Raw genomic sequence first — 13,675 nt, 5'->3', positions numbered from 1 at the left:
GTGAGTGTACTGGAGAGGGTGTGGTGGAGATTCACCAGGATGTTGCCTGGGATGAAACATTTAAGTTATGAAGAGAGGTTGGATAGACTTGGGTTGTTTTCGTTGGAACAGAGAAGACTGAGGGGCGACCTGATCGAAGTGTACAAGATTATGAGGAGCATGGACAGGGTGGATAGGGAGCAGCTGTTCCCCTTAGTTGAAGGGTCAGTCATGAGGGGACACAAGTTCAAGGTGAGGGGCAGGAGGTTTAGGGGGTGTGAGGAAAAACTTTTTTTACCCAGGGGGTGGTGACGGTCTGGAATGCACTGCCTGGGAGAGTGGTGGAAGCGGGTTGTCTCACATCCTTTAAAAAGTACCTGGATGAGCACTTGGCACGTCATAACATTCAAGGCTATGGGCCAAGTGCTGGTAAATGGGATTAGGTAGGTAGGTCAGGCGTTTCTCACGTGTCAGTGCAGACTCGATGGGCCGAAGGGCCTCTTCTGCACTGTGATTCTGTGGCCACTCTGCACATTGCTGCAGGTTTACAGGGCAGCAGCCGGAAAGTTTCACCCAAAAGGAGCTCCCAGCTATTTTGAGCTGAAAGCTCCAACTGTGAATGAATTAAATAATTGCTCGGCCGGAACAGCGCAGCAGTCCCATCTGCTGGCAGAGGGCGGTACTGCAGGCCGGAGTCAAAGCGCTTTGTCACCAGCAGAGGGCGCGCGCGCGCGTCATTGTTACAAACGCATCAAAGCGCACCCCACCCCCTGTTGGAAATCTAGCAGTACTGCAGGCTTAAACCTCACCTGGTGGCTCAGCTTTGGAGGCTCCTGCTGTCTCCAGAACTGTCTCAGGGCATTGAGGGGGTTCTGCTGAAATGCTTCAGGGTGCCTGGATAGATCCGGGGGGAGGACTCCAATCGAGGCGGAGCCTCTCGTACTCTGGTGGTTTGCTGCACTTTTGCACTTCTCTCATCTCCAGGAAGCAGCTCATGAAAGTCTCTGAGGGGAAGAAGTGTGAAGAAAGTGTGAAGGCACAGACCATAGGGACAAGGGGAGACCATTCAGCCCCTCGAGCCTGATCCACCATTCAATGAGATCTAGGCTAATTTCGACATAACCCCACATGCCTGCCCGTGCCTCTTATCCCGAACGCATTTGTTTAACAAAAATCTATAAAACCATAAGATATAGGAGCTGAAGTAGGTCATGTAGCCCATCGAGTGGAGAGGAATACAGTTGACGTTTCGAGCCCGAATGACTTCATGAAGAGTCATTTGGACTCGAAACGTCAACTATATTCCTCTCCGCAGATGCTGTCAGTTTTACCAGGTATTTTTGTTTTTGTTTCAGATTTCCAGCATCTGCAGTATTTTGCTTTTATGTAGCCCATCGAGTCTGCTCTGCCATTCAATGAGATCATGGCTGATCTGATAATCCTCAACTCCACTTTCCTGCCTTTTCCCCTTGGCCCTGGATTCCCTTGCTGATTAAAAATCTGTCTATCTCAGCCTTGAATATACTTAATGACCCAACCTCTACAGCCCTCTGCGGTAAAGAATTCCACAGATTGATTACCCTCTGAGAGAAGAAATTCCTCCTCATCCATGTCTTCAATGGACGACCCCTTACTCTCTCAGACTCAAAATTAGCCAATGATCGAGCTTCAATTGCAGTCCGTGGGAGAGAATTCCAAGCTTCTCCGAGCTTTTGTGTGTAGAAGTGATTCCTAATTTCACTCCTGAAAGATCTGGCTTTGATGTTTGATTCATGTCCCCTAATTATAGACTCCCTGAACAGTGGAAATAGTTTCTCTCTATTGACCCTATCTGTTCAGTAATTGTTTGAGGAAGAGCGGGGTCTGGAGAACTTGCAAGCTGCCAGGCCTTTGGCTACAGAACTCATTAGGGATGTCTTCAGTGAAACTGGTGCTGTCTGCAGCAGCCCAGCCTTCATGCCTCATTTTCAATGGAATCATTCGTGTCCTGACATTCCACACGCCCACATATTCCCAGATCAGATCCATTCCGTTCATCAGTCTCCTGGGAATTTCCCCTTCTTATTGGAAATCAATCTACACAAGTGATTTCAGTGTCACCATGGAGAATTCACCTTATAGAAATAAAATAAAGAAAGATTTGCATTTTTAAAGGAACTTTAACAAATTAATGTGTTCTACAATGAAGTTCTTTGGAATTGTAGTCACAAAGCAAGTGCCACAATAAACAGAAATTAATAAATGATCAGATACTCAGATTTTTAGTGATGTTAGCTATTGGATTCTGATCCTCGAACAGTGCAGCACTCCCTCAGTACTGACCCTCCAACAGTGCAGCATTCCCTCAGTACTGACCCTCTGACAGTGCGGCACTCCCTCAGTACTGACCCTCTGACAGTGTGGCACTCCCTCAGTACTGACCCTCTGACAGTGTGGCACTCCCTCAGTACTGACCCTCTGACAGTGTGGCACTCTCAGCACTGACCATCTGACAGTGTGGCACTCCCTCAGTACTGACCCTCTGACAGTGTGGCACTCCCTCAGTACTGACTCTCTGACAGTGTGGCACTCCCTCAGTACTGACCATCTGACAGTGTGGCACTCCCTCAGTACTGATCCTCTGACAGTGTGGCACTCCCTCAGTGCTACACTGGGAGTGTTAGTCTGGATTGTGCATTTAAATTCTGTGGAGTAGGAGCTTTTAATTCACCATCGTTTTGGCTCTGAGGCGAGAGTGTTACCTACTGAACAACAGCTGACACCTAGGGTGCTGGTTGAAATATAAATTCCTTTCTTTCATCCCTCAGACATCCTTTAATTCTTCTGATTTTCCCTCCCTTTCCCCCCATTATCCTTCCTTATTGCCCTATTATTGTGTTTTACAGGGCTAGTCACTCACTCTATGTTCTGGGTACTTGGTGTGATGTTGATGGAATATTACAGGGCAGAGATTTTACCGTGGGATTTACAGTTTGTTTACTTGCTGGAACAGGTATTCTTACCTTAATTTCCATAATGGCTGTTCCACCAACAGTTCTTATAACAGTTGTACACAAATCAGATGGAAACATTTGAAGTCATTTCCAATGCAAATGATTTGAATAGACAGGATTGTGAGGTATCAGGGTTTGCAGTAGTGAGGGGCACTGACAGGTTCCACCAGTGACGATGGGGAACTCATGTCAGTGTGTGACAACACAGGAGGGGCATGGGCCGGAACAAAATAAAGGGAAAAATTTTGAGTGAGGAAAGGAGGGAGAAGGAGGGCTAAAGGAGCTTAGTGGTAGTGTGAGAAATGGAACAAAATAGACGAGGAGAGTGGGGGTGGGGTGGGGTGGGTGGGTGGGTTTGGTGGAATGGTGGGGGGGGTGGACAAGGAGAAGCAATCAAACTAATCTGATTATCTGGTCATTATCACTTTGCCATTTGTGGGAGCTTGCTGTGCACAAATTGGCTCCTGAGTTTCCTACATTACAGGAGGGACGACAGTTTAAAGCTATTTCATTGGCTGTAAAGCACTTTGGGATGTTCTGAGGCCATGAAAGGTGCTATAAAAATGCAAATTCTTTCTTTATTACAACCTTAAGAAGTCATGACTGCTTTTCAATTGTTGCTATGTGGAAAAATAGAGCGGTCAACATATGCACAGGACAATCCTGCAAACAGCAAATGACCGGAAGACCAGATATTTATTTTTATTTATGGCATTGGTTGAATAAAGAGTGTTGGCCGAAATCTCTGCTTGTCTCCAAATACAAACTTATCTGATCTGGAATACAGGGCCAGAGTCTAATGGCTCACCCCAGAGGCAGAATCCCATCAAAATAACATGTCCCAGGCACCAGACTGAAGGGTCAGCCCAGATTACAGCCTCACATTTGTAATGGGCAAGAGTGTTACCATCATAGGGCAAGGGAGACCAGAGGGATTACAGAGGGGGTTGTGCAAGGTAAAAGGGAAGGAGTCAAAAGGGTAGGGGAGCGGGGTAATCATCAGCATTAGGGAAGTATTCTAAAAGGCATAAGGTGGATTTAAAAGGGAACATCACAGGAATGAGAGAAGGGATATATGGAGGAGACTGCCTTTCCTGGTGACACATTCACTCTGTTCTGCATGGGACATTATTAGGTTGCCTAAAGAAACACCCTACCTTATACTATATGTTATAATACAAAGGGAGTCATACCAGGATTGTCACTCTACATATATATGGGATATTCTCCCAGGATAGTCACTGTACCATAGTAAAGTGAAGTGTATTCACTGTTGTAATGTAAAGTGAAGTATCACACATCAATACCCACAGACAACCGCTCACCAGGATCTACTGACCAAGAAGACCTTATTTTGACTGTTCTCACTGTTGGTGCCTCATTTAGTGTCATTTAGTGTCACTGGAGAAATATGTCACCCAATGGTTCAAGGCCTGAGGCCCACTTTCACCAGGAGAGCAACACTGTTGGTGAAAAAAAAATCACTGATGCCTTGAATTTCTTTGTCACCGGAACTTTCCAGGCAGCATCCTTGTGGCTCACTAACTGCTTCTTCCCGAGTTGGTTCCTCTGGGCCTGATATTTCTGTTGGGGACGTGACTACTCTCCACAGCAAACTGGAAAAGATGGAGAGGTTTGTGTGACACTAAATGAGGCACCAACAGTGAGAACAGTCAAAATAAGGTCTTCTTGGTCAGTAGATCCTGGTGAGCGGTTGTCTGTGGGTATCGATATGTGATACTTCACTTTACATTACAACAGTGAATACACTTCACTTTACTATGGTACAGTGACTATCCTGGGAGAATATCCCATATATATGTAGAGTGACAATCCTGGTATGACTCCCTGTGTATTATAACATATAGTTAAAGGTAGGGTGTTTCTGTAGGCAACCTAATAATGTCCCATGCAGAACAGAGTGAATGTGTCACCAGGAAAGGCAGTCTCCTCCATATATCCCTTCTCTCATTCCTGTGATGTTCCCTTTTAAATCCACCTTATGCCTTTTAGAATACTTCCCTAATGCTGATGATTACCCCGCTCCCCTACCCTTTTGACTTCTTCCCTTTTACCTTGCACAACCCCCTCTGTAAGTTGTGGCTGGCAACTGTTTCACACATCATTGCTTTCTGAGCATATTGGTCAGTGCTGCAATGAAATGTATCCTCTGCCTTGATGAACCATTATAATCTCTTGTCTGTCATGTTTGGTTTTCTTTCTGTTGATCAGGGGAAACAGTTATGGTGTTATGTGTGTGTGTATTTGGGCGTGTGTACTTATCTGTTTGTCGATGTGCCTGTATCTGTGAATGCCCCCCATGAGTACATCCCTGTTTGTGTGTTTGGGAATGTCTCAGTTTGTCTGTGTGTCTCTACATCTTTTCTTTGCAGTTTACACAGATTCACAACCATTTCCCCTGGCGCTCTGTGTGAATCGGCAGAATAATTTTTGTATTCCAGATATTACATTACACAATGGTTAATAACCTCTGAGTGGACTGTTTAGGATCTGTTTCTACTAAGCATGGATTAACATTGACATTCTATGTAAAATTATCCCTTGACAGCTGAATATTATAAACATGACTGTTTTCTTCCTCTTTCCATCATATCTTCTTCCTTCTGCCTCTCTTTCCTTGCTATTTTCCTTTTGCCGCTCTCTCCTTCCTTCTTTCTGCCCTATCTCCCAGCTTCACTCAGTCTATCTTTCTGTTTGCTCCCTATCTGTGAAACAGGGCGGTTTTCTGTCTTACCAAACTCGAAGCTTTCTCTGTACAGCTTAGATAAGAATTCTGTTATCTGTGAGATGTAAGTGTGCTGCTTAAAAAGAAAGAATTAAAAAAGAAACATCAGGCTTCCGATGAGGGAACTGGAATAAACACATTTGAATCTGAAACGTAAATGATTCCCAGTGACAGCGTAACTTTACATTTAATGTGCTGTAAAAGTGTCTGTTTGTTAAATACACTCCAAAACTGTGTGTTCCCTTTAACAAAACATCTACATGTTAAGTTTATGCTGAAACCCTGTACTCTCAGTGACCGGTATATGTACATTAAATACACTCTCCTTTGTAACAGCTATTGATTCCAAATTGTTCAAACCTTGTAAGACCAGAGCCGCCTTAATCGGCAAAATGTTCTGACCAATGTGAATGAGTGTTGTAGACATTACTATGCCCACAGAGCTAGGTGACTACCAGGAATATTATTCACCAAAGCATTTTTATTTTTAATGACAAAAATGATTGACACTCCTGATGATATTTGTACGTCTGTTGAGATATTGCTCTGTAAGTGAATGTGTACCGGACTCTGTCATTTAGTCCATACCTTGTGTGTGTCTCTATTTATTTGTGTATCCCACTCTGTATCTTTCTCTCTGTCTCTTTCAGCATGTATGTGACTGTGTGTGAGTGTTTGTGTGTGTCTGTGTCTGTGTGTCTATGTGAGTGTGTGTGTTTGTGTGTCTGTGCCTGTGTGTGCCTGTGTGTGTGAGTGTGTGTCTATGTGAGTGTGTGTGTCTGTGTGAGTGTGCGTGTGTCTGTGTGAGTGTGTGTCTGTGTGTGTCTCTGTGACTGTGTGTGTGTGTCTGTGTGTGTGAGTGGGCCTGTGTGTGTGTCTGTGTGAGTGTGTGTGTGTGTGTGTGTGTGTGTGTGTGTGTGTGTGTGCGAGAGTGTCTGTGCAAGTTTGTGTATCTGTGTGTGTGTGAGCAAGTATGTGTGTGTGTATGAGTATATCTGTGTGAGTATGTCTATGTGTGTGTGTGTGTGTCTGTGTATGTGTGTGTGTGTGTGTGTGAGTGAGTGTGTGTGTGTATGTCACACTCTGTGTGATTGTATGTGTCACAGGAGAAGATGGCAGTTCTGAAATAATGTCTGAGATTTCTGATTCTGTCTGTCCCTTGGGGTGTGTGTCTCTCTCTATCCCTCTGTATACTTCTCTATCTGTCCCTCAGTTTGCTTATTTCCTTTAATTTCTTTACTTCCCTTCATTTTTGTGCATAGGTATCATTTTCTGATCTTCTACATGTATCTCTCCCTCTATGTGTATCTCTCTCTCTTTCTCTCTCTGTGTCACTCTGTCCCTCTCTGTCTTTGTGAATATGTGTGTCCCTTTCTGTCTTTGTCTCTAAATGTGTCTTTCTAAACACCTCTCCATATCTATGTTTCTCTCTCTGTCTCCTTCTCTACCTCTGTGTAACTGTATGTCTCCCCCTCTCTCAGTTCTGATGATAAGGTCACAGACTTGAAATGTTAACTCTGTTTCTCTCTCCACAAATGCTCCAGACCTGCTATTTCCAATATTTTTCTGTTTTTATTTCCAATTTCCAGCATCAGTCTCTGTGTCTCTCTGTGACTGTGAGTGTGTGTTTGTCTGTAACTCAGTTTGTGTGTGTGGCTGTAACTCTGTGTGTCTCTGTGTATGTATCTCTGCAATTCTGTGTGTGTGTGTGTCTCTGTAACTCTGTGTGTGTCACTGTAACTGTGTATATGTCTCTCTCTGTGGCTGTGTGTCTCTCTCAACGTTACGTTGCCTCTCTCTGTAACTCTGTGTGTGCCTGTAACTCTGTATGTGCATATCTGTAGCTGTGTGTGTGTGTGTGTGTGTGTGTGTGCCTCTAACTCTCTTTGTTTCTGAAACTCTATATGTCCCTCTGTAACTGTGTTTGTGTGTCTGTAACTCTCTGTGTCTCTCTGTGACTATGTGTGTGTCTGTAACTCTCTGTAACTCTGTGTGTCTCTCCGTAACTGTGTGTGTCTCTGTAACTGTGTCTCTCTGTAACAGTGTGTGTGTGTGTGTGTTTGTAACTCTCTTTGTAACTGGGTGTGTAAGTGTGTTTAACTCTCTCTGTAACTCTTTGTGTCTCTCACTAACTGTGTGAGTGTCTGTAACTCTCTCTGTAACAGTGTGTTTCACTCTGTAACAGTGTGTCTCTCTATTACTGTGTGTCTCTCTGTAACTGTGTCTGTAACTCTCTCTGTAACTGTGTCTGTGTAACTCTCTCTGTAACTGTCTCTCTGTAAATGTGTGTCTCTGTTACTCTGTGTGTCTCTCTGTAACTGTGTGTGCCTGTAACTCTGTAACTGTGCGTCTCTGTGTGTGTGTGTGTGCCTGTAACTCTGTGTGTGCGTATCTGTAAGCTGTGTGTGTATATGTGTGTGTCTCTAACTCTCTGTAACTCTGTCTCTCTGTAACTGTGTGTGTGTCACTGTAACTGTGTGTGTCCTTCTGTAACTGTGTGTGTGTTTCTGTAACTGTGTCACCCTGTAACTGTGTGTGTGTGTGTGTGTCTGTAACTCTGCGTGTCTCTCTCTAACAGTGTGTGTAATTCTCTTTGTAACTGTGTGTGTATCTTTAACTCTGTCTGTAACTCCGCGTGTCTCTCTGTAACTGTGTCTGTAACTCTCTCTTTAACTGTGTGTGTGTCTGTAACTCTGTGTGTGCGTATCTGTAGCTGTGTGTGTGTGTGTGTGTGTGTCTTACTCTGTGTTTCTGTAACTCTGTGTCTCCCTGTAACTGTGTGTGTCTGTAATTATGTGTCCCTCTGTAACTGTGTGTGTGTGTCTGTAACTGTGTGTCCCTCTGTAACTGTGTCTCAGTAACTGTGTGTGTCTCTGTAACTCTGCGTGTATCTCTGTAACAGTGTGTGTGTGTAACTCTCTTTGTAACTGTGTGTGTGTGTGTTTAACTCTAGCTCTCTTGTGTCTCTGTAACTGTGTCTCTGTAACTGTGTGTGTCTCTGTAACTCTGCGTGTCTCTCTGTAACAGTGTGTGTGTGTGTAACTCTCTTTGTAACTGTGTGTGTTTAACTCTCTGTAACTCCATGTGTCTCTCTGTAACTATGTGTGTGTGTGTAACTCTGTAACTCTGTGTCTCTCTGTATCTGTGTCTCTGTTACTCTGTGCGTCTCCATGTAACTGTGTGTGTGTCTGTGACTCTCTGTGACTCTGTGTCTGCGTGTGTGTATCTATGTGTAACTCTGTTTGTTACTGTGTCAAAACAGCTATGCACTTCGCTCTTCTTCTATTGGCCAACGTGAGACTCCTAGAAAACAGATTTGCGGGGAAAAATAATTATCAGATTGAAAAATCAGGGCGGGTTAAAAAGAGAAAAGGCAAAAGAGTGAAGCACGGGGACTGAGTGATGTGAACAAGACAGTCTGCGACGGAGAGACACCGAGGGACAGCGTTTTGAGAAAGTTCAGTCCTACAGCTCTGGGAGTTCACACTCCGGGTCCAGTTTACACAGGAACAGGAGCAGATCCCGCTTCCAGACTGCCAGGTGAGTGCTGCAGGAGTAACTCAAGCGGGGCAGGAACTAGCAAATAGAGATTTAAAAACAGCCTTAAAGGAAACATCAAACAGTGACATTAGCACTTTAATCTTTCAATATAATTAATAAATATTTACAAATAAATATTAAAAATAACCAGTAAAGTGTTCAGATATTGTACCGAGTATTTTTTTAACATTACACCTGCTCTGTGTAATGTGCTCACGACTACAGGGCAGGAACTTCATCCTGTTCCCTAGGATAGCAGGATAGTCCGATTGAAGTGAATCCTAATCCTGATCCGATTCCCTATTCCCAGAATCCGAGACACTGCACAGATCCGGGAGCTGGAGTTTAGTCCGAGTAACAAAACCTCAATCCCAGTCTCTCTCCCAATCCCAGTCTCTCCCCCAATTTCAGTCTCTACCAATACCAGTCTCTCCCCCAATTTCAGTCTCTACCAATCCCAGTCTCTCCCTCAATCCCAGTCTCTCCAATCCCAGTCTCTCCCCCAATCTCAGTCTCTCCCCCAATCCCAGTCTCTCCCCAATCCCAGTCTCTCCCCCAATCTCAGGCTCTCCCCAATCCCAGTCTCTCCCCCAATCTCAGTCTCTCCCCCAATCCCAGTCTCTCCCCCAATCTCAGTCTCTCCCCAATCCCAGTCTCTCCCCCAATCTCAGTCTCTCCCCAATCCCAGTCTCTCCCCCAATCTCAGTCTCTCCCCAATCCCAGTCTCTCCCCCAATCGCAGTCTCTCCCCCAATCCCAGGCTCTCCCCCAATCCCAGTCTCTCCCCCAATTTCTGTCTCACCCCAATCCCAGTCTCTCCCCAATCTCAGTCTCTCCCCAATCCCAGTCTCTCCCCCAATCTCAGTCTCCCCAATTCCAGTCTCTCCCCCAATCTCAGTCTCTCCCCAATCCCAGTCGCTCCCCCAATCCCAGTCTCTCCCCCAATCCCAGTCTCTCCCCAATCTCAATCTCTCCCCCAATCCGTCTCTTCCCCAATCCCAAATTCTCCCCAATCCAGTCTCTCCCCAATCCCAATCTCTCCCAATCCCAGTCTCTCCCCCAATCCCAGTCTCTCCCCCAATCTCAGTCTCTCCCCAATCCCAGTCTCTCCCCCAATCTCAGTCTCTCCCCAATCCTAGTCTCTCCCCCAATCTGTCTCTCCCCAATCCCAGTCTCTCCCCAATCTCAGTCTCTCCCCCAATCTCAGTCTCTCCCCCAATCCCAGTCTCTCCCCCAATCCCAGTCTCTCCCCCAATCCCAGTCTCTCCCCAATCCCAGTCTCTCCCCCAATCCCAATCCCTTCCAATCCCAGTCTCTCCCCAATCCCAGACTCGCCACCAATCCCAGTCTCTCCCCCAAACCCAGACTCTCCACCAATCCCAGTCTCTCCTCCAATCTCAATCTCTCCCCAATCCCAGTCTCTCCCCCAATCCCAGTCTCTCCCCAATCCCAATCTCTTCCCCACTCCCAGACTCTCCCCAATCCCAGTTTCTCCCCCAATCCCAATCTCTTCCAATCTCAGTCTCTCCCCAATCCCAGACTCTCCACCAATCCCAGTCTCTCCCCCAATCTCAGTCTCTCCCCCAATCTCAGTCTCTCCCCAATCCCAGTCTCTCTCCAATCTCAGCCTCTCTCCAAATCCCAGTCTCTCTAATCCAAGTCTCTCCCCCAATCCCAGTCTCTCCCCCAATCCCAGTCTCTTCAATCTCAGACTCTCCCCCAATCCTGGTCTCTCCCCAATCTCAGTCTCTCCCCCAATCTCAGACTCTCCCCCAGTCTCAGACTCCCCCCCAATCTCAGACTCCCCCCCCCATCGCAGTTTCTCTCCAAATTCCAGTCTCTCTCCCAAAACTCAGTCTCTCCAAATCCCAGTCTTTCCCAATCCTAGTCTCTCTCCCAAAATCTAGTCTCTCCAACCCCAGTCTCTCATAGTCTCTTTCCCAAATCCAAGTCACCCTCCCATCCCAGTATCTCCAATCCTTGTCTCTCCAATCCTAGTATCTTTCGATCCCAGTCTTTCTCTCAATTCCAATCTCATTCCAAATTCCATTCTCTCTCCCAATCCCAGTCTTCCCCCCATGCCAGCCTCTCTTCAATCCCAGTCTCTCCAATCCCAGTCTCTCCAATCCCAGGCTCTCTCCCCAATCCCAGTCTCTCCCCCAAACCCAATCTCTCTAATCCCAGTCTCCCCCATCCCTGTTTCTCCAAATCCCAGTCTCTCCAATCCCAGTCCCCCCAAACCAAGTCCCCCACAATCTGAATCTCTCTCTCCCCTAATCCCAGTCTCTGAGTTAAAATAAACTAATGTAATAATGAATTCATATTGACAACTTTGCTTTCATCATAAATGTAGTTTATTAAAGGGACACCGTCCTCACAAAAACCGTGTCAATCGTTTTTGAGGATTTGGGATGTTTGAGAGTTGAATTTTTTTATCAGATGCTCCCTTGTTTCGATAATGAATTTGGTGCAATTGAAATTGTCATGATATTTATCGAAAAGAAAACTCTGGCAATTTCTTTTTCATTTTAATTTAACAGTAATCTCAATGGAGGAACTTTCTGGAACCTTGTTGAAACCTTTGTGAGTCTCTGGCTATTTAAACCTCTCCCTCTCCCATCATTTGAAGTGGGTGATGTTGGTGAATCAGCCTGGGAGCCTACGAGGTGTGAAGGTGTTTGTGGGAATTCTACGGAACAATAAAATCCCCTGGGAAACAGAAATGGATTTTTAAAACTTCAGAAGTAGAAGATTGTGCTCCCAGGGGAGATGTAAAGATGCACTGAGGCAGCCTGCAAATACTGTTGCCCTCTCCCTCATTTCAGTTCCCATCTGGTTGCTCCTCACTCAGAAAGTACAGTACTAGTAATCCTGATGACTGGACTGATAATCCAAGTGATTGAGTTCAAATCCCTCCATGGCAGCTTGTGAATTTAAACTCAATTAATTCAATAAATCCTGAATAAAAAGCTAGTCTCAGTAATGGCAACCAATAAAGGACCAAATTGTTGTACAAAACCACTTGATTCATTGTTGTCCTTTAGGGAAGGAAATCTGCCATCCTTACCTGATCTGGCCTACATGTGACTCCAGACCCACATCAACCTTAACTGCCCTCTGAAATGGCCTGAGGAGCCACTAAAACAGTTAACCAACACCTTCTCAAGGGCAATTAAGGATAGACAATAAATTATGTTCTTGTAATCGCCCAATGAATAAATAAATAAAATTAACCTTTGGCCATGTGGTTCATCACAGAGGACCTCAGTTTAAACATAGACATGGTCAGTGGGTAGTAATCAGAGGCAAAAACATTGAATGACTCCCCCCCCGCCCCCCCAACCCCCACCCCACTCACTGAGGCCAATTGTGGTGTGGATTAGCTCACTTAGCAACAACCAACATTTGTACAGCACTTGTAACATAGAAAAACATCTCAAGGCACTTAACAGATGTGCGATCAAGATTTTACAAATGAACTCTCCTAGATCATAGCTTTCTGTGCAGGAATACTATCGGGAATAACAGAGGCGCCTCCATGTTTTTCTGTCCATTATTGTCAGCCGTGGCTCATAAGCTCATGGGGGTCAAGTCTCACTGCAAAGGCTTGAGCACAAAATCCAGGCAGACACTACATCCCAATGCAGCGCAGGAACACAAGAAATAGGAGCAGGGGTAGACCATTCAGCCCATCGACCCTGTTCCATCATTTAATACTATCATGGCTGATCTTGGGCTTCAAATCCGTTTTCTTGCCCACTACCCATATCCCTTAATTCCGAGACCAAAAGTCTATCGATCCCAGCTTTAATTGTATTCAATGGTGGGGCATCCCACAACCCTCTGGGGTAGAGAATTCCAAAGATTCACAACCCTTTGAGTGAAGTAATTTCTCCCCATCTCAGTCCTAAATGATCGGCACCTTATCCCGAGACTGAGCCCCCTTTTTTCAGATCCCCTGGCCAGTGGAAACATTCTCTCAGCTGTAATAAAGACAGAAAATTCTGGAAAAACTCAGCAGATTCGGCAGCATCTGTGGGGAGAGTAAAAAAAGAGAAATGCAAATTTGTTCTATTTCTCCACACACTGACCTTTTCACTCGCACTGTGGAAACTCCGTATTGGGAGTCTTGATTAATAACTGCAGAGAAGTGGCCTGAGCTCAGGGAGCTCCTGACCCAATCATAGACTCTTACATCATGACAACCTACCCAAATAGTGTGTCCCACCAAATTATGGACACCCATCCGCTCATAGATTCCTACCCAGTCTGGGACTCCTGCCCAATCAGGAGCACATCAGGGGTTCTTAATCACTCCCGATATTCCATATTCCCCATTTCCAACTTTCAAGTTTCCTTGGCTGTTGTTTTCACCCTGGGCAATATCCCAGGGTGTCAGTGGAATTTCACTGGAGGAC

General features: G+C 45.4%; 1 protein-coding gene across 3 annotated transcripts in view; it reads left to right on the top strand.

Annotated features, from left to right (window-relative positions):
• The first annotated feature begins 8,857 nt into the window (after nt 1-8,857).
• Nucleotides 8,858-13,675, top strand: part of gfi1b (growth factor independent 1B transcription repressor) — a 30,209-nt gene continuing 25,391 nt past the window's right edge. Inside the window, exons 1-2 of one of the 3 annotated variants that reach the window (XM_041193319.1) lie at nt 8,860-9,258; nt 11,798-11,840. The gene's annotated coding sequence lies outside the window, so the exon portion shown is untranslated. Of the gene's footprint in view, nt 9,259-11,797; nt 11,841-13,675 lie in introns of all 3 variants that reach the window. The other 2 variants (XM_041193321.1, XM_041193318.1) reach the window with 2 other exon arrangements.

This window comes from Carcharodon carcharias, chromosome 8 (genome assembly GCF_017639515.1).
Source record: "Carcharodon carcharias isolate sCarCar2 chromosome 8, sCarCar2.pri, whole genome shotgun sequence".
NCBI lineage: Eukaryota > Metazoa > Chordata > Chondrichthyes > Lamniformes > Lamnidae > Carcharodon > Carcharodon carcharias.
The sequence above is the reverse complement of the archived record's forward strand: the minus strand, read 5'-3'. Positions and strand labels throughout refer to the sequence as shown.